Source organism: Dipodomys ordii, unplaced genomic scaffold, assembly GCF_000151885.1.
Source record: "Dipodomys ordii isolate 6190 unplaced genomic scaffold, Dord_2.0 Scaffold13, whole genome shotgun sequence".
In the NCBI taxonomy this organism is placed as follows: domain Eukaryota; kingdom Metazoa; phylum Chordata; class Mammalia; order Rodentia; family Heteromyidae; genus Dipodomys; species Dipodomys ordii.
Window position 1 is genome coordinate 7,409,661 of NW_012267229.1, and position 20,660 is coordinate 7,430,320.

Here is a 20,660-nt window from a genome sequence, read left to right on the forward strand (position 1 = left end):
TAGATTCTAAAGTGTTTATTGAGTTCATCTGAGGCTTACAGTGATAAACCAGTTGTGGTTCATCCCAGTTTTTAGACACAAATGCCAAAGGCTTAAGTTTGGCCCTTTATTTGAGAAAGATTTATTCAGGTCATTTCCTTAAAATTCCATTGTGTACAAGCTGCACACTAACACAGCTGAGATCATCATGGCCCCAGAGGAAAAATCATGCCAACTAAGTTACAGGGAAGCCTAGCACTGGCTTCTCCGGGGTGAGCAGTGTGGAGAGTTTGCAAAACACACCACAACAGAAGAATCTATTCATTTGAAAAAAAATAGACCCAACTGATTTACTGGCTTCTGTGGTGTTTACTGTTTGGGGTTCAGGATCAGAACAATCTTTGAATCAGTATTTTGTTCTCGACCAAAAGGAGGGGTAAGCACACTGTCACATTCGATTAATGGACAATATGCTTTGCTACTTGCAGGATAGACAGACTCAGTCTGGACTTACTGTGCATAATATGCCAGTTGTTGTCTGAATGATCTTGGATACAAATTGCAGCTTGCAGCACCTCCCCTCCCCACTCTCCACCCCCTCCGTTGGAACTCAGGACTGCAGCCACAATTGACGGCTGCACCCAGTGTAAATGGTGAGTTAAACCATGGGTACCATCTGTTTATGATTCTTGACAAGAACAAGTTACCCTTCCAAAGACTGGTAACAGATTTGGTAGAGTACTGGTGCCTTCCATCAGCTCCCTCAGTCCTTGATCAAGCGAAGATGGGTCAGATGTGTTTCACTTAGCATACATTGGAAAAGATAAGAATGAATATATCTAGTCTTACGAACCTAATTGCATATTTATGGAGTAACATTCATAACAAAGGGTAGAAATTAAGTGAGCCAGTGGAACCTTGATGATTCTTTTGAGCCATAAATAAATACACAGATAGGGAGTTTGAAATTACTGCTTCTGCGATAAAGTATTTCATTGGTTGTATTTACATAGCTCTTTATGTGCCACTTTTTAAACATCAAAAACTAAAAATTGTTTCCCTCAAAATGCACAGAGATTATGTCTGATTTGTTGTATCCTTCCCACTTCTCACAGCAGTGAAAAGCTCCTTCTTTTGAGAAACTTAACCCATGTAGTTTAAGTGAGGTTGCTCATCTTTTGCCTCTTTCCACTTTTAGTACATGAGACCAAAATCTGAAAAAAAAATTAGAGAATCCCAAACACCTAGACAAAAAGTTTGGCTTATAGTTAAGAATGGGGTATAGCCAGGCTAATTAAACTCTTTGGTGACATAATTACCAGAATAAGCATCATAAACTGACCAAATAGAAATAGTACATTGCTGGTAGCCAGTGCTCATCTGAGAGATGAAGAGGGAGAAATATAATTCTTTCATAAAATAAAGACAGATGTACTTAAGGAATTTTTCTAAGCTCCATAAGCAATAAGGGAACAAGTATTTTGTTTGTTTTTCTTTTGTTTTTCTTTTTGAAAAGTTCATGAACACAGTTCTCACATATTTTGGTTGAATTATGTTTTTCCTAGTGAATGTTTTCTTTGCATAAGCTAATTTGATTTTTAATTATCTGATACTGGAAATCAAGTCTTGATTTTTGCCTATTGTCATAAACCTTACAATGAAAAGGACTATAAATAAGTTTAAAATTAGGATACACATTTTTTCAGGAAAATTTTAAGAAAGAGAAAAATTTAGAAATATAATCACTATCTTCAGGATAATATAGACAATTTTGTACTTTTAAACTGCTTTGTTGAATAGCAACTCCTTTGTACAACTACCTAAAGATACTAAAAAGAAACAAATTTCCCTTATAAATTATAAGGTAAGCAATTAAGAAGCAACTCAAGAAAAAGAATATGTTCAAATAGAAATAATGAATACAACATTTAGCTAATAATTAAAATAACTACACAAAAATCATAAATTTTCTAGGATGTGAAGTTATGCATTCAGTGAATATTCATTTAATATCTACCATATGCCTAAACCTGGTACTATGAGTAAGGTGCTCAGAACATTCTCAATAGACTCAAAATCCTAGGCTTGTAATATTGCCCTTAAATATTCCAGCAAACACCATAAATATGCATATAATGATCTAGTAACAATAAGTATGTTAGACAGCAAACAAGGGATTAGAGACACACCATAGTTCTTCTTGTACTGTGGGAAGAAAGCATATCATAAAGATAAATTGGACTATCAGGGTTAGCCCCACTGTGGAGTTAAAATATAAGCAAAAGATTGAAGAAGATGAAGAAGGAGGGACAAGAGAGTTTCAGAAGAAAGAATAGCACATGTAAAAGCTCTAAGTCAAGGGTATTACTGGGGTGTTGGAGAAAGAACAGAGACTATGTAGTTGACTCAAATGAATAGGGCCACAAGGTATACAGAGCATATCTAATTGGGTTTTATACTTGATTTCAAGGACTTTAGGTTTTGTTCTCAACTAATAAGAAGATGCGGAATTTTGATAACAAATGTAATACTCTGAGATATGTTAACCATGACTCATTTGGTCTACTGAACTAAGGAGAAATTGGAAAATGGCAAGGGAAACTAATCTTAAAAAAATATGTAAAATTGGGATCCATGAGGGGAAATAATTTAATAGCAAAGTCATCAAAAACCTATTCAGTAAAATAATAGCTGAGAACCTCCCTACTCTTAAGAGAGAAAAATCTCACCTGCTTAACAGAAGCATATAGAACCTTCAGAAGACTGGATCCAAGAAAAATACTTCTAGACACATCATAGTCAAAACATCAGACACCAATAGCAAGGAACTGATTTCAAATGCCACAAAATGAAAGAAGGAGCTACATTACAATGGAAAGAAAATCAGAATCACTGAAAACCTCTCAACACAAGGAGAGCCTGGAATGGTATCATCCAAGCACTAAAGATCAACAACTGTCAACCAAAACTGATCTACCCAGTGAAATTAACATTTACATTTGGTGGTGAAACCAAAATCTTCCATGATAAACACAAATTAAAGGAATATATGATCATTGATCCAGCATTACAAAGAATATAAAGGGAGGATACAATCTGAAGAAAACAATCAAAATCAAAGAAACACAAAGACAAAAATCACTAGAAGATCAATTTAGTAAACACAAGAAGAGGAAAAAACAAAATACAGGAAATTAAGAAAATACCAGGAAACATGACACATCTTTCTATAATAACCCTAAATATTAATGGACTCAATTCTCCAATCAAAAGAAGAATATCACATTGGATTAAAATAAGATCCATCCATTGTTTACATACTGTTGCAGGTTATTTTTGAATTGATTAACATTCCACTACTTATGATATATGTCTTTTAAAATGTTACCTGTATGTCACATTTATTGAATTAATAAAAGATGTTCATCTCTGATCCTAGATAGAAGATTCCTGATAGACATTTGTACAAAATAACATTGTCATAAAGGCCTCCAACCTAACTTATAATAGAAAATAGTCCTATGTTTTTAAAAAATTTAAAATTATATGTGCTTTTTGAGCAGGTACAATAGCTACCTAAGAGGAATTGAAGAAAGAGAAAACAGAACTTGGAGAGGTTGGAGAACAGGGGAATACCACCAAAATCATAGCAAATTTCCTCTAGCCAAATTAAAACACTAATCTTCTACACAAAAGACTCATTGAGATAAGTGAAAAAGACTCACATCTAAAGCCATCTTCTAAAAAAAAATCCCTAGAAGTTCTCAAAGAGGAGAAAACACCAATAAGGGGATTTCCCTGGAAATAAAGAATATCAGACTTCTCATCAGTAATAACCAAGCCAGAATGTGACACAAGAATGTCCTCTAAATTGGGATAGAAAATATTCTGAACTAAGAGTTCTGTACTCACTCCAACTATTGCTTGAACTAAATGTAAAGGAGAAAGGAGGGAATGACTGATAAAGTGGTGAAGAAACATCCCTTGTCAGAATTCTTCCTAGCACCTCCTTTTCAGTTCCTTTGTCTAAATTGGTATAGTCCCTTGCCGATTCCACTATACCATGGGCCTGAAGTTTATTTCTACTTTCACAGCAAGTATGTGAGCAATCTAGAGAGCTCAGGCTTTGTCTTCAGTGAACACAACATTGCAAATTCTCTATGGGAACAATGGGGCTTGTTTAACTGGATCTCCAAGTACTTGCTCTTCACATATGGAACACATTCTCAGTTTGTACACAATTCCCAACGCATTTCTCTCCTTATCTAAAATTCATAAGACACTATGGGAGACACTATGGGTCTATAACAATCTCTAACCTGGTCAATTGGGGATTGATGGCTTGCACCTACAACTGAAAATGAGAAATGGTATTATTAAGACACAAAGATAATAACTCTTACTTGAAGTCCTGTCACACCATTCTTGGCCTGGAATTTACCTCTTTGAAAACACTTGCCCAGGATACTGAGTGATAGAAGCATAATCTTAAGAGAGATTTATATATCATCATTGCAGAAGGCCAAGGAAGTCAAAGAGGCAATTCAGCCTAGAGATAGATAAAGATTGAGCAAGTCTTTAAAACTAAAGTTCATGGGCTAAGAAATATTTATTTGTAGAGATCTGTTCTACTGTAGTGAAATATTACAGCCCTGCTCCATTGTCATAACTGTCTCCTCTCTGCCCTGTGTTTCTCTCCTTAGTGGGCATAAAGCGATGGGAGAAAAGCTCTACAGGGCAGAAAGAAGTAAACAAGATAGCATATTTCAGAAAACTCTAAGAAAGTGAAAGGAGAGGTAACCATGGAGATGTTAACTCTCCATGGAACTAGTAGAAATTTTAGGGCATGAAAATGTGCACCGGACTCAGTGTAGGGATTGAAGCCAATTTTGTAATTTCCAAGGGCACAATATAATGTTTGGTTACAAAAGCATAAAGCTAGCAAGAGGGCTGGCTGGCGTTCTGCCAAAAGCCCAATTTCCTTCAGTTCTTGTTGGCAAAGTAAAGAAGCTCCACTTGGCTGCCTGTAAAATGAGAATAGAGGAATCTACCATACCGCAAGGACACAGACTTTTAGCCTTATAACAAAACTACAACAAATTATAAGGAAACAATGATAGTTTCCAGCATCAAGTAGTCTGAGTCTGTCTCATCAATTATCCACCATCACACAAGTTTCAAAAGAAAGTCATCTGGTCTCAATGCACAGCAAGGAAGGTGCAGGATGACCTATTGTTAACATGTCAAGAAAAATGTTAAAACTTCTATTTCAGCTGGGCATCAATGGCTCAAGCTTGTAATCCTAGCTACTCCGGAGGCTGATATCTGAGGATTGAAGTCAGTGAGACTCTTAACTCTAATAAACTACTCACAAAAGCTCCAGATGTGTGCTGTGGCTCAAGAGGTAGAGCACTTGCCTTGAGCAAACAAGGATTAAAGTCCAGAATTCAAGCCCCAGAACCAGAAAAAAGAAAAAAAAAGCTTCCATTGTATTTATGTTTTAGAATGTGTGTATTGCAATATTACAGAGGTGCACACATGCCATTTATAAATAAATATGTATATATTTTAATAAGGATATGTATAAATTATTTTTATTGATGAACACATAAATTTCAAAATGTTGGATATTGCTGAATATTGGTGGTTTTATAACTTGCTATTTATGAGGCTGAGATCTGGGGATGGAAGTTTGAGGCCAGCTGGGACAGGAAGGTTTGTAAGATTGCAATCTTCAATTAATCACCACAAAAGATGGAAGTGAAGCAGTGGCTTAATTAAGTGGTAGAGCACTAATCTTGAGCAACAATAGGACCCAGAACCTGAGTTCAAGTCCCAGGACCAGAACACACACACACACACACACACACACACACACACACAATGTTGGGTATTGGAGTTGTAAAAGTATGGTGTTGTTTTAGAGTGTGAAGAAAGCAAAGGTACAGTTAACTGAAAGGATGCCACAAAGGTAGACTGGCAGAATCCGTGAGTCTGCAAAGCTTTTGATAAACCATCAAGTATAGCTCTAGTTTTTCTGGTTGTTCCTTGAAAGTTGCTTGCCTGAAGAACCTTAAGGCCTTGAAAAATATTAAGATGAAAACTCACTGGAAAAGCTCTGCCAAGAGAGGAAGAGAGAAAAAAAATGGGTCCATATTTCACAGCAACCCCTAAATTCTACCCAGGAAACAAAGGCAAACTCATATTTGTGTTTTACCTTTGGCAGTTCAGGAGATTCAACCTCACAGCATGGTATTTGTTATGAAAAAGAAAAAAAGGAATAGGGTGCAGGTGACTTACCCCTGTAATCCTAGATGCTCAGGAGGTTGAGCTCTAAGGATCATACTTTGAAGCCAGCCTAGATAGGAAAGTCTGTGAAACTCTTATCTCTAATGAACTCTGAAAAAGCTGGAAGTAGAGGCGGTGGCAAAAGTGATAAAGCATTAGCCTTGAGCAAAGAAAGCTGAAGACCAGTGCCCAGGTCCTGAATTCAAGTTCCAGAACTGTTCCACTCTCCACTGGAATTGATATTTATTAGCAGGAGTCTCATACATAGTAATACATTTAATCCTCATTATAACTCTATTTTACTCTTATTGTACAGAAAATGAACCAAAGGCAATAAAAATGTTCTTAATTACACCTTTGGGAAAGGAAGAGTTGAGATACAAATCAATTCCCTTGAGTCCTCAGTAAAGTTGTCTTAGAATATTGTGGTTCTTCCCACCTAGATCAGGATAAAATTCATTTGTGTCCTCAGATTTAAAGTTTAATATTTCCTTTGTATTTTGGAGCAAAGGAGAGACAGTTCCTACATCTTGCCTTAATATTTTGAAGTGTAAGGAGGTATGTTAAAGGGTTATTGAGATTCATTTTAAAACAAGAAGGTGAGCTCATTTAAAACGCTGGTCATGCTGTTTAATTATTGACTCCTAAAGGATCCGCGAAGCTTTCTTTGACCTTTAGCAACTGAATGTTGAGTTGCAGAAATGATCATCAGAAAAAACTAATTGTCATTGCCATCTCATTAAACCAATTTTGTGAGACAATTCAAACTCCCTGCATCATTTATTTCCTAAGTCACTCACCCTTAGATACCATTTCTTTTTCATTTGAAAGCTAAACACATATATGACTTAAAAAAAAATCCTTGGTCTAGCAAAAAGGTTGATGTGAGTTTAATGAAAAGAGTCAGTGGGGGCCATTTTTTTTTTAGCAGCAACACTGTTGGACAAAGAATATCTCTCCAGAGGGTGGATGCACTTCAAAGCATGTTATTAAATGATAAGGAGGAAGAAAATGACTTTTCTCCAGAATAATTTTTGCAACTGCAAAAATACTCTTTTACAAGTGGATATTCAGTTCTTTCCAAATGTACATTGCTGTGGTCTGTGATGAAATATTTAGAATATCTAAAAAAAAATCTTTGTCTCCTGGGAGTTGCAGATAACAACCTATCACCTGCAAAATTCATATTTCTGTTGTCTATAAAAAAGTGAAGATATAAACACAAGGAGACCACAGATGTGAGTAACTCAGTACAGTGGATTTGAAAACAAACCTATTCATTAATTGCGAAAGAAAACAAAACTGCAGTTGAAAATTTTCAGAAGTTTGGTTATATGAGACAATTGTGGGGGTTTTTAGGAAAAATAGGAAGTTTATAAAATGTATATAATATGTGTAGTTGTTCCACTAAATGTTTCTAGTATTTTATAGACTCAGTTCCCCTTTCAATGATATCAAATAGGCAAAACATTTTAAGGCTTGGAACTTTACTATGCAAATGAAAATAAAGTCATTAACGTCCATTGGAATCCTAAAGGGGAAAGATGCGAATGACGGAGGTATGTATTTTCACAAGTCCAATAGATTATTTATCTTAAAATATCTCTCTTTAATGTATAATTCCCTTGTCCTTCTTTCCCCCAGTCCTGCTGAAACCTGCTTTGCATTTCACTTCTTGATTTAATGGCCTCAAAACATTCTTGAAAATACTGTCCCTGGAGACAAATGGCATGGTGGTAATATGAGTGCTAGAATACCTCATCACTTTTAGGGTCTTTGAATAACTTTATAGGGCTGGAAGGTAGCTCAGTGGTAGAGCGCTTGCCTTTCATGCATGAGGCCCTGGGTTTGATTCCTCAGCACCACATAAGCAAAAAGAAAAAAAAGCCAGAAGTGGTGCTGTGGCTCAAGTGGTAGAGCGCTAGCCTTAAGCTGAAGAGCTGAGGGACAGTGCCCACCCAGGCCCAGAGTTCAGGCCCCACGACCAGACCCCCCAAAAAAACAAAAAGAAAACGACTTGTAACTGGATCTTGATTAGTCCCTGACCCCCAATTGTTTGCTAATGAGCTGCCTTGTCTTATCTAAAGTTTCCATCCATTTTCCTGTTTCTGAATGGATTCATAATTATTCTGTTTGCTTCTACCCTTTCTTTCCCTTTCTCTGTCATTCTACTTTATTCCCCATCTTTCAGTGGCATTTCGATTCTCCTGAAGTGTTTATTCATAGAAACATAGGGACCTAGTTATTAGGTACCTGCTCTATAACAGGCACTATGCCAGGTGTTTTACACAAATTAATTCTAATCCCTCACCATATGGAAGAAGATTGGAAAGAACAGGAGAAACTATTTCAGTATTTTTCCCTCCTCAAGGTTTGCAATAAACCTCACTTTCTCAGCTGCCAAATGAAGAGTGTTGCCTGGCAGGGTATTACTGCAAACCATGAGAAATGGTTAGAATTAATTAGACAGAATCATAGAGTTGGAAAAGACTGCAAAATGTCAATTCGGGCTTTGTCAGCCTTTTTGCGTATGTGCATACATACACACAAGACTGACATGCACTTTTGTATATCTGTTAGAAATAAAATGACACGTGCTTCATGTTTAAAATAAAACAAATATGACAAGAGACTGTTGTCTATATCTGCCTTCTTTTTCCTTCTTAATCCTGAAACAGTTTTTACATAATCATCCAGGCATTTTATTCACATGATCTCCAGCATGTGAGGTTATTACATTTTCCTTGTTAAGGATCGGTCAGTGAATTTCAGTAGATTCTCAGTGGAGGACATTCTTACAGTGTACTCACAACTTTTTAGGATCCCAAGTAAAGTGTCATAAGAATGTCTTAAAGACCTAATTTGAATCTACTGTTTTATGATTTAGTCTATATTCAAATATGAATTGTATTCAAATATAGACATTCAACAAATGTGACTCAGAGGTAGAGTGTTTGCCTAGTATGCTTAAGACCCTACGTTCAATACCCACAATGACTTCTAAAAGATAAACAAATTAAACAACAAAAATTATCCGTACACTTTTGGCTTTGTGTAAATCTTTTATTTTAATAACTCTCTTGTTACTAAGAATAGCACAAAAATAACTAAAATGTATTGAGGGCTGATAAGAAAGCAAGGATTAGAATATGATTTGCATAAAACAGAGATTAGTGATCAAAATAGTGCTCTAGAATCTGAAAATACGTTGAATTATGAATGAGTCAATACTTTGTAACCATAAGCAAGATATTCCTTATAGTTCAGTTACTCATTTGTTAAATTTTCATCAAAAATACTTCTGATTCCAACAATCAAAAATTCATTGAAGCTGTATTTACCTTTCCATCTGAAACAAAAATAAACAATTGTACAAAATACAGACACTATAGTTTTAAAATACTGAACACCAGGGCTACTATGGTAGTGCATGCTGAAATCCCAGGTATTTGGGAGACAGAGATAGGAGAATCCTTTGATCTTATCTGAAAAACAAATGAAAACAAAGATTGCTGGGCATGCAGTTCAAGTACTACTGCTTGCCTAAAGGTAGGAGGTCCTGATCAAATACTATAGAGCATTTAAAAAGAGAAAGGGAGAAGGAGGAGGAGGAGAAAGAGGAGGAGGAATGAAGGGTGTCAGAGGGCAGGGGAGGCAGGGGTAGGGAAGGGGAGGGGAGGAGTAGGAGGGGAGGGAAGGGGAAATGGAACATAAGGGAAGGGAAAAGAAGTGAAGGAGGGAGAGAAGGAAGGAAGGAAGGAAGGAAGGAAGGAAGGAAGGCCTTTATTTGAGCTATCTCAGAGATCCTGATAAACTACAGTTTAACACTGGTAGTAGAGTAGGAAAGTAAAGTAAGGAAAGGCAGCCAGGAAGTAAAGACTATATTATCAAGTATTTATAGCTGGGTAACTGCTATTTAAATGTGATGTGGGAATTCTGGGAGACAGTGTAGAACATTTGTTACAAATTTTGCCAACAGAGCTTCAAGGAAAACGATGCCTTTACCTTCCAAGTTCAATCCTGAAAGTGATTGATTTTCCTTTCAGCTCTCATGGTTTTCCCTGAGAAGTGGACAGAATGAAAGCCCCCAGACAGAGAACAGCAAGTACTTTGGAGGAGCAGTTTTACTCCGGTAGGGGTGAGTCCCAGAGGGGATACGAATGAGACATTAACAGTCTCAGCTACACGTAAGTCATCCAGAAATGCAAGAAATTTTCAGTTGTCCTTGCCAGATTAATTATCTTTAGGGTCTATTGGAGCTAACCCATCTTTTGTAACGGCTATTAAATGGATTGTTTCATCACATTTGACTGTGAGACTTCAGTCTGGTAGTAACATTGTTGGGAAATGTGATGGGACTCCAAGAGGCTCTGCAGCTGCCACAAGCTTGTTAGAAACAAGGAGCAGAACATGAAGTAATTTTACGACCTGGATTATCATCGTGATGATTTTCTTCCTAAAGAAGTCAAATCACTGACATGTCTGTGTAATTCACCAGCTATGATTTATCTTTAAAAAAAATACTGTGGGTATTTATTACAACTGCAGTGATCATGCTTTTTGTTCCCACTCTTTATTGTGGTCTCATAGCATAATTAGGTTGTCATTTTCCATTTTGATTTTATGAGATATGTTTTCACTATCGAAAAGAGTCATTAGAACAGGCATTACATACTTTGTCCCCCATCAGTCTGAACCAATAATGTATTTTTCCTTATCTCCAATGAGAAGCCAAGATGAATAAGTGCTGATAACAAAAAATGTGAAAAATGCATGATCAAATGATGACTCGTGGGGAAATGTCCAAACCTGAGTGAAAATTTCCCAACATAATTGGTGCTCAAACATGACTTGACCATTAGTAGAAGGAATATGCTGAGGGCTTCAGACAGCCAAGGAGTCACATGGTTCTAGTGGATATTAAAGTCTCTTTCTATCCCATAAGCCTATGATTCCTGTAATAGCACAGTGTTTTACTGTGAACTTGCCTGAATTAGTTATACATGCTGGAAAGCAAATTACTCAAAGCTTAGTGGTTTCAAACAACAAATAATTTATTATCGCTAAGATTTTTGCATTGGGAATTTGGGCATGGCTATGTGTCCTCTATCTCAAGGATTCTCATAGGATAGACAAGTCATCTTACTGGGTTCACTCAGGTCGTAGGGGACAGAATTCATTTCCTCATTGGCTGTCGTACTAAAACCGTAAGTTCCTTTTCATGTGAGTCTCTCTGCATAGTGCAGTTTACAACATGGAGAGGAGAGTTCACATTAATTCTAAGCAAGATAGGGTGCCCTGGGAGGCCAAGAAATGGATTTTAGCCTTTTGGAACCAAATCTTGGAAGTTATGTCATCTTTGACATATTCTGTTTTGTGAATACAGGTTACTAAGTCCAGCACACACTAAATGAAAAAAAAAAACAAAAACCATTGGTACGAATCACTGGAAGCCATTTAAGGGGCTCTTTAAAAAAATCAATGATTTTCTTGAGACAAAAACAATCTCTCTGCCCCGGCTACTCTAGACACTGAAATTTCTCACATTGTTTTGAGAAAAAACAGATTACTTTTTCTTGACCCTTTTCAGCAAATTATGTCAAATGTAAATGTGTTTTTCAGGTAGCTACCCTTCAGAGCACCTGTTAAAATACTGCCCATTTGGATTATACACGTGACAGAGATGACAATTTTATTCAGGAGTTGATAAGTACAGGAAAAGTATTAGTATTGTGGAATATTTTAAATACTAATAGACTCTCCCATGGAGACAAAGTCAACCTAAAGATAATTAAGACCTAGGGGAGAAAAGAAAACTATAGGAGAGTGGGAGGGAAAGAAAACAGGATTTTGTCTAGAGCATACTTGTCCTAAGATTTCCAGGACCATGGTTCCCATGAATTTCCTGAAACTACACACTGGCTGTGTATGCCCTCCTTCTGCTTAAGGGATGTCTGTTATACATAGCATGGAGTCAATCAAATGTCTTAATTACTTAAAGTCCTCTCAAGCTCAATCTATATTTCTTTTTTAGCCAATCCTCCACATAAGCTTGTACCATTCCAGTAAAACTGATATAATGAATTGAGAAATGTCCCTGATGAAAAATGCTATGCCTCTCATTTGTATTTACATATTGCATTTTAGATCCAACTCGGTCTTTCTGCATTACAAGACTAGTCCCTCAAGTTGGCATGGTTTTAATAGTGTATTCTACTGACTTGAAAATTAATGCTGTAGTATTAAAGATTCTCAGTTATCATTCCTTTAGACTATTTATATCATATTTTGACTGTTTATGTCTCATTTTCCAGAAAAGTCTTAAGTATTTTGAGAGAGAGGGACTTGCCAAATGCCTTTTCAGAAGTTTCAGAGTTTTGAGTACTATCACTGATGAGAAGTTTAGGAACGATCAGTATAAACAAATAATACCAAGCACAAAAATAACAGTGTAGCTAAAATGGACTTACATACTTTAGCAGCAAAGGTTGGAAAATTTTAATCGTGACATCTGCTATATATTATTAAAAAAACATACCCTGATTAATGTTAAAAGACATCACAGAATGGGGGGAAACCCTCATAAACTAAATAGATACTCAATATATAAATAACTTCAATCATCTACAAGACAGATAAAAATAAAATGACTATATAGAATAATATAATCACTTTGTTTCTTATTTGCTTTTCACACATAGGAAATGTTACTGAACAGTAACTGTCTGGAAATTACATTCAATCATACTTGCTACTCAAGGAACTGAAAATTTAAAAAAAATTGATCCAATGACCTGCATTGGTTTGGCAAAACCTTTAAAAATTATAAGCCTCAAGTGTTGGCAAAGATGATAGATACATTAAGTTTCTTGGATGACTGGTAAAAATAATTTGGCACAGTTATTTTGGAAAAGAATTTGGCAGAATGTCATTCAAATGGGAAACTAAAATATGTATCTATTTTGACTGAACAATTCTACTTCTGGTTATACAAGAAGAATTGACACATGATCAAGAAGGCCCCCCAAAAGGAACATTTTAACAGTCTCATCTGTATAATAACTGTAAGCAGCTGATAAGAAATTGGTGTTTCTTTTTGTTCTAATAAGATAACATGGGGGGTGGGGCAGATGGTTCAGTGGTAAAGTGCTTGCCTTGCATGCATGAGGCCCTGGGTTCGATTCCTCAGCACCATGTAAGCAGAGAAAAGCCAGAGGAGGTGCTGTGGCTCAAGTGGTAGAGTGCTATTCTTGAGCTGAAGAGTTGTGGGACAGAGCCCAGGCCCAGAGTTCAGACCCCATGACTGACAAAAAAAAAATCAACAATAGAATTATTTGAGCGCCTTATCAGTTATAAATATGAAAGAGTTTATTACACAAGAATAAGAGAACATCACTGAAGCTTTGTCTAAGTGACTTTTATGATGACATACCCACATAAACCTCCAAACATCAAAACATCCCAAATATTTATATTGTCTTAAGGTCTATATTGAATGGGAAATCATGAGGAGGAAAGAGACATGGTTAACTATATGGGGACTTTGTCCTGTGTCCTAACAAGTATGTGATCACATAGCCACATACATTCTCACATGTATACCCCCAAAAGATAAAAATATATGCACAGTAAAAGGGGGTTGAGATTTAGAGACCATTCTAAAGCACTCCAGTTTTATTTTCTATTTTGGAAACACAATGTAGCAATTAAATGCACATGCAAATCCATGTAACAAAAATAAAATACAATTGATTTAGAAACAATGAAGAAGATATAAGTAAGTAATTAACTGGATACATTGCTTCTAGTAAACATATATCAAAATCCCTGTTGTTCATTTTCCTCTCAGGCATGCCCATGGAAGATAACCCAGAAGTTTCCAGAAAGCAGGAAAAGTAGAGATGCTCACATCAGATTTTATGCCAGCAGCCCAGACATCTAAGGTTTGTGATAACTGTTCATGATTCTGGCTTCACACAGTGATTTCCTAGGGGAGAGACAGAGCATGGAAATGTAGCCTCTTGACTGTTAGGGACAATATTCTCCAGCAGAATTCATGGTATCTAGTAATTAACTAGAAAATTGGCTTCTTTTGTCAGAAACATACCAGGAATGCTGTCCTTTAAATTAAAGATCAAATTTTAAAACCTTGTAGAAGCCGGGTGCTGGTGGCTCATGCCTGTAATCCTAGCTACTCAGCAGGCTGAGATCTGAGGATCATGGTTCAAAGCCAGCCCAGGCAGGAAAGTCCATGAGATACTTATCTCCAATTAACCACCAGAAAACCTGAAGTGGTGCTGTGGCTCAAGTGGTAGAGAGCTAGTCTTGAGGTAAAGAGCTGAGGGACAACACCCAGGCCCAGAGTTCAAGCTTCACGACTGACAAAAAAGCCAAACTTGTAGAATAAAATAATGTCTTTTCAGTAAATGATAAAAAAAGATTTATTTTTTGCTAACTAAATTCCCAATATTCCAATTGTTTGTTAAAACAAACACACACATTCTCTCTCTCTCTCTCTCTCTCTCTCTCTCTCTCTCTCTCTCTCACACACACACACACACACACACACACACACAGACACAGTTATAGGGTCAATGGTTATCTTTATTTTCCTCCTGAAAATGATTATATTAATTTTTAAACTTTTATATGACAATATATTAAACCATGTGTTCAAAGCCCTTTAGATGTTAATCACAAGTTAACTTATTGTTTAGAAGGCTCCTGCTCTTCCTGCTCATACAAGGTTGCCCATGGCTCATTATAATTAGATATATAATGTATCATTTTTGCCAACAGTTATTTTTAAATATAGGGAATTGATTTATACTAGACCAAATTTTTTTGTGAGAATACCGTACAGAGAAGTTACAATTACATGGGCAAGATAACGAGTACATTTCTTACCAAGCATTGTTGCCTCCTCTTTGTTTCCCCTTCCCATCCCTTCCCATACTCCTCCCACCCCCCCTATCCAATCCTCCCCTCCCACCAAAGTTGTAAAGTATGCTTTTCGACATAATGACTTGTACATCTCATTGTTGTAATTGTAAAAAATCAGTTCCTTAAATGTTGAAAAATGATTCCGCTTTATGACCTTCATTCTTTTTAAAAAATAATAGCTCATGCTTTATGAAAGTGTTAAGCATATGCTTTTAAATATACTGCTATTTCTCAGGTCTTTAAAATAATTAATATCCTTCCATATTTCCTGAGTGGGAGATATGGATGGAGTCCTCTTCATTGTATTTATAGTATCAACAAAGAATTAAGCCTCCTCCCAACTGTGGACTTCAAGTATGAAATCTCTCTCTCTCTCCTTATATTTTCTTCTCTTCTCTCTCTTTTTTTTGAGGGGGGGGAGTCCGGTCGTGGGTCCTGAACTCTGGGCCTGGGCACTGTCCCTCAGCTCTTCACCTCAAGGCTAGTACTCTACCACTTGAGCCACAGCGCCACTTCTTGCTTTTTTTTCTTTTTGCTTATGTGGTGCTGGGGAATGGAACCCAGGGCCTCATGCATGCAAGGCAAGCGCTCTACCACTGAGCCACCTTCCCAGCCCTCCCTTCTCTCTTTTCTTTCCCTGTCTCTATCTCTTTCTTTAGATATGAAAAAATATATGTTGTGGTCCTAAGCTTCAAATATTTACATCTGAAATGTCCTAATGCTCAAGTATCTCTATGGTATTTAAGAATCGGAGTAAAATCATTAAGGGGCAAAAAGAGGGTAGACATTTTTCATAATTCTTTCAGTTTAAACATTCTATTCATTAATAATTACTTATATAGGGAATTTCAAAAGGTATAATTTAGTAAAGATATAACCAGTATGGATTTAAAGCAACAAATGTTACTGCTGACCCTCTGTCTTGATTTATTTTTTCCAAAGGAGCTGTTTCTAGTTGACATCTATAAAATTTACCAACAGAATTTATAAAACTTAACCTTCACCATGAAGGAAATGTGTTTCAGCAAAGCGCCTGTTTGTCATTTATAACTTTGGCAGTACCATAGCCATCTGAATTCTATCAAAAGAGACGCCAGGATCTGACTAACCTTGGCTATCTCTTCCAACTATGTAACAGGCCTTGGTTTGATAAATTCCTTATTGAAACTTCCACTTAATGAATCTCAAGAAGGCCTAAAAACTCCTTTAGAACTGAGTTTCCCACAAAGTATCTATTTCCTTTCTCTGAGCACAAATAATAAGCAATATGAATTTATATTTATGCAAAAGTACAATTTATACATAGATGGCAAATATTCAATTGTTCTATAACATGGATACTGAAGAAGAACATCTTATAAATGGATTTGTCACAAAATGGTATTATGTGTGGGTACTACTGCATATATACCTCTATGTACTGTGTGACTATTTTAGTGAGAATAATAGGCTGAAGAGTTGTATGAGGATTTGTGTTGCTACATCCACACCAAGACCAATTTAGGATCTTGAATCAAGACTTTCAATTAGTTCTCTAAAGGCAATATCTATAACTTCAATGAACCTATCACATTTTTGTCAATTATGTACTGACTAGGGTGAATTAAAAAATATTGGCAGTCAGTATTGCAGTTAACACAGTTAACTATATAGCATATTATAACATATAACATAGTTAACTATATAGTATATTATGGTTAACTATATCATAGTTAACAACGCTTGGATGGCATTCCTATTACTTGAGCCATGCCTGGAGACCTGTTTTTATTGTTGTTATTTTGGGGTATGGAATCTCAATGGACTTTTATGCCCAGTCTTACTTCAAACCTATGTCCCCTGGATCTCAGCTTCCAGAGTAGCAAGGAATCCAGACATGAGCTACCAGCATCCAGCTTAATTTAAGAAGTGGAAAATGAGTTCAGTGGTAAAACATGTGTACAGCAAGTATGAGGCCTCAGGTGCAGTCTTCAGAACCAAAGTAAACCAAAATGAAAATAAAGAGAAATAAAGTAACCTAGGATGTGAGTGCCACCAAATAATATCTAGCCACCAAATTTAATTTATACATTTAATTATACATTATGATGGCTTAATGAATCTTATTTGTAAGAGCTACAAGGAACACCACAGCTGATTTTAAGTATGTACGGTAGATTGGCTGTGTTAATATCTCAAGTTTTCCACACTTTCTAGAACCTACACACTCTGTCCTTGACTCAAGGGAGCTTTGAGATAGTACCTGGATTGTCTACTTTGTTCTTGGATATTTCTGCCATTCCCAAAATAGTCTTTAGCTTTACCTATAGTTCACACATGTAAACTAGATATGCGTTTTCCCATTGAAATCATGCTAGATCATCCAATCCCCCAACTAGCTCTAAAACTGGCATCAGGTAAGTGAATGAGCCTGGTCAACATCAGGAGCATAGGTACCCTGAACTACAGATTCATGAGAAATAAGTGACAGCTTCAGTCCACTGGGATTGGGAGTAATTTGTTACACAATGTTAAGTAGTACAGCAACTGATGAGATTACAGTAATGAATTACCAGTTGTGAGTTAAATAAGTGAAAGCCCATAGTAAGGAATGTCTTTGAATATGTGTGAAGAAAATGGCCTTAAAATAGCAAATACTCATGCAACACCTTTCCAGGTTGACAGGAAATTTGTGATAAGACAAAGTTCAAGCAAGATTTACTAATAGGCATTTTTATTGATTGCAATTATAAAGATAATCATGACTCCTTTTAGCAGTTTTCTGAAAAATCTCTGTGATTGAGGTATCACTCACTGTATTAAAGAAAATAATGGTCACAAACACAAATATTTTTATTTTTAATACTATTTATTTTGAAAAATAATATCTCAAAAAAGCAAACAGAGAAAACGTCTTTGGATAACCAACCAATAATCCACATATGTTTAATTTTGTAAAGGTAATAAGAATTAAGGGAATTAAATAAAAATTTTGTATATATAATTCATAGATATTATATATACTCTAGAAAATATAACAAATTTTACTTATATGTACACAAGTATATATACATATACATAAAATTATATATATATATATATACACACACACATATTACTTATATAATTGGTATATGTGTTCTATTTGGGAAAGCCTGGGTTTTTACAATATTGGGTTACAAAAACTGAAAAGAAGACTGCCCATGTAAATGATAGCTCTCCTCAGTTTAGTAAAATTTTCTAGTATGGTAACAATTGATTTAGTATAATATTACCTATACTAACTTGACTGGAAATGTGTGAATAGCATACAGTTTTGATGTACTACTGAAATTACATTGGAATTTGACTTCTAAAGGAGATCTACTACCAAAGTTTTGTGGCTTCATGCTGGCCACACATTTGAGCATTCTGGACTTGTGGTACATTGGTAGTCTATAAAGTGGCTTGAAGCCTTAGTCCTGGTAAGTGGTAATCATGGGGTCTTAAAAGTCTAGTTTGGATCTTCCTGTTGTTGCTTCTTGGTTTGAAATGAGCTTTCTTTTGAGAGGTCTTCTACTCTCTGGCTGATTCTGCTGATCTATTCTGTGGCTGAAATCCTCCACACTGTCTCTGTGATCAGATTGAATATAAAATGTCTTTCTTTAATCCTCCAGTTATTTGTAGGACCTAGGCCTTCTTTCCAAAAACCTTGTCACTGTCAAAGTAACAAGTTTCATGTATCCAGCTTTTCAACATTTCCAGACTCTTCCTTTCCCTAACTGATCAATGAAACACAAAGAAACATGGAGGAAAAGTACTAATATTTTTCTCCTCTCTCTCCTATTTCTTTCCTTCCTTCCTTCCTTCCTTCCTTCCTTCCTTCCTTCCTTCCTTCCTTCCTTCCTTCCTTCCTTCCTTCCTGTCTCTGTCTCTTGTCTCTGTCTCTCTGTGTGTCTCTCTGTCTCTGTCTCTGTCTGTCTGTCTGTCTGTCTGTCTCTCTCCGTCTGTCTCTGTCTGTCTGTCTCTCTCTCAGCCCACTCTTGGTGGCCCAAGTCGACAAGCTTGACTTTGTATTTGCTAAAGAAATGTCTGTTTTTCCAAGAAGAACTCACTCCTCATATTTATATTTCCTCATTCCAGCCCTCACTTCCCAAGTCATGTGTGCATTGAAATATTTCAGTAAAAGTGTGTACATGCATGCATGCTCACATGCACACACACATACACACATATGTTAACAGATGCCTCACTGTATGTTGAGTTAGTTTTATTTTTTCCAGAGAACGTTTTCTAGAGAACGATTTAAAACCCTTTGGAAAGATCTAAAAATAGTCAAAATAAGAAGGAAATTGTAGAGAGGACACATCAGAAGTCCAGCAAAAGCTCATGCTGTTGAAAGGTTGCTTCTGTTCTGTCCAGATATTCTCATTACTTTCCTTTTCTATTTTCAAAATGCCTGAAAACCTCAAAGTATCCAAGGCAAGGTATTGATACCTTTTTTTACAGGTAAGGAAGAAGAGACCTTCAATTGTTGGCATATATTCACAGTCATTTAGCTTCAGAGAAATACCTTATATTGCAAATCCATATCTCCCTTACCCAAAGCCCATGCCCATACATGCTGCATTCTGCTACTTAATTTGGTCAAATATGCTGAATTGTAAAACATAAACTTTTAAAAATGATAATCCATTTTCATAAGTGCCTTAGTCATACAGTACTAGATTAATTAAAACCCTTGGCATGTGAAACTCATGGGCAGCCTACTTATGTATATAGTTTTATTTGGTTGTTTAATCTTATATAGTATCCTATACACTCATTGTCAACTATCAAACATAAAAAAATTACCAGCGATGCATTCTTTTACCCTTACCTCTCATCTGTTGATACTAATCATCCTGAAACTTCTGTGCATAATTTCCTCTGGTGATTTAATATCTAAAGGCTATTTCCTATACTTGTTTTATTATTTACATAAGATGGCTGACTCTGCAAAGCAGACACTCTGAAAACATTACATGATGGAATAGGAGAAACCTTAGGTCTCTTTGGCACAGGCCGAAATTTCCTTAATAGAGACCCAGAAACACAACAAATCAAAGAAAGGTTGGACAAATAGGATTGCATGAAATTGCAGAGCTTCTGCATGGCAAAGGACATAGCTAGCAAGATCAATAGAAAGCCCACGGATTGGGAGATCTTCACTAGCCACACAACAGACAAGGGTCTCATATCTAAAATATACCTGGAACTCAAAAAATTAAGTTCCCCAACAACAAATCTTCAAAGAAACAACTGCCCAATAAATACGTGGGTTAAAGACTTGAAGAGAAACTTCTCTGAAGAAGAAAGAAGGATGGCCAATAGACACATGAAGAAATGCTCAACCTCCCTAGTCATAAAAGAAATGCAAATCAAAACAACATTGAGATACCACCTCACCCCAATTAGAATGACTATAATCAAGAGCTCTAATAACAACAGAT

The 20,660-nt window shown here is 36.2% G+C and overlaps 1 long non-coding RNA gene across 2 annotated transcripts in view; it reads right to left on the reverse strand.

Annotated features, from left to right (window-relative positions):
* Positions 1–13,918: 13,918 nt before the first annotated feature.
* The window catches only part of LOC105981592, a 45,946-nt gene continuing 39,204 nt past the window's right edge, over positions 13,919–20,660 (reverse strand). For both annotated transcript variants that reach the window (XR_001174825.1, XR_001174824.1), the window contains one exon: positions 13,919–14,254. This is a non-coding gene — a long non-coding RNA (uncharacterized LOC105981592). The remainder of the gene's footprint in view (positions 14,255–20,660) is intronic.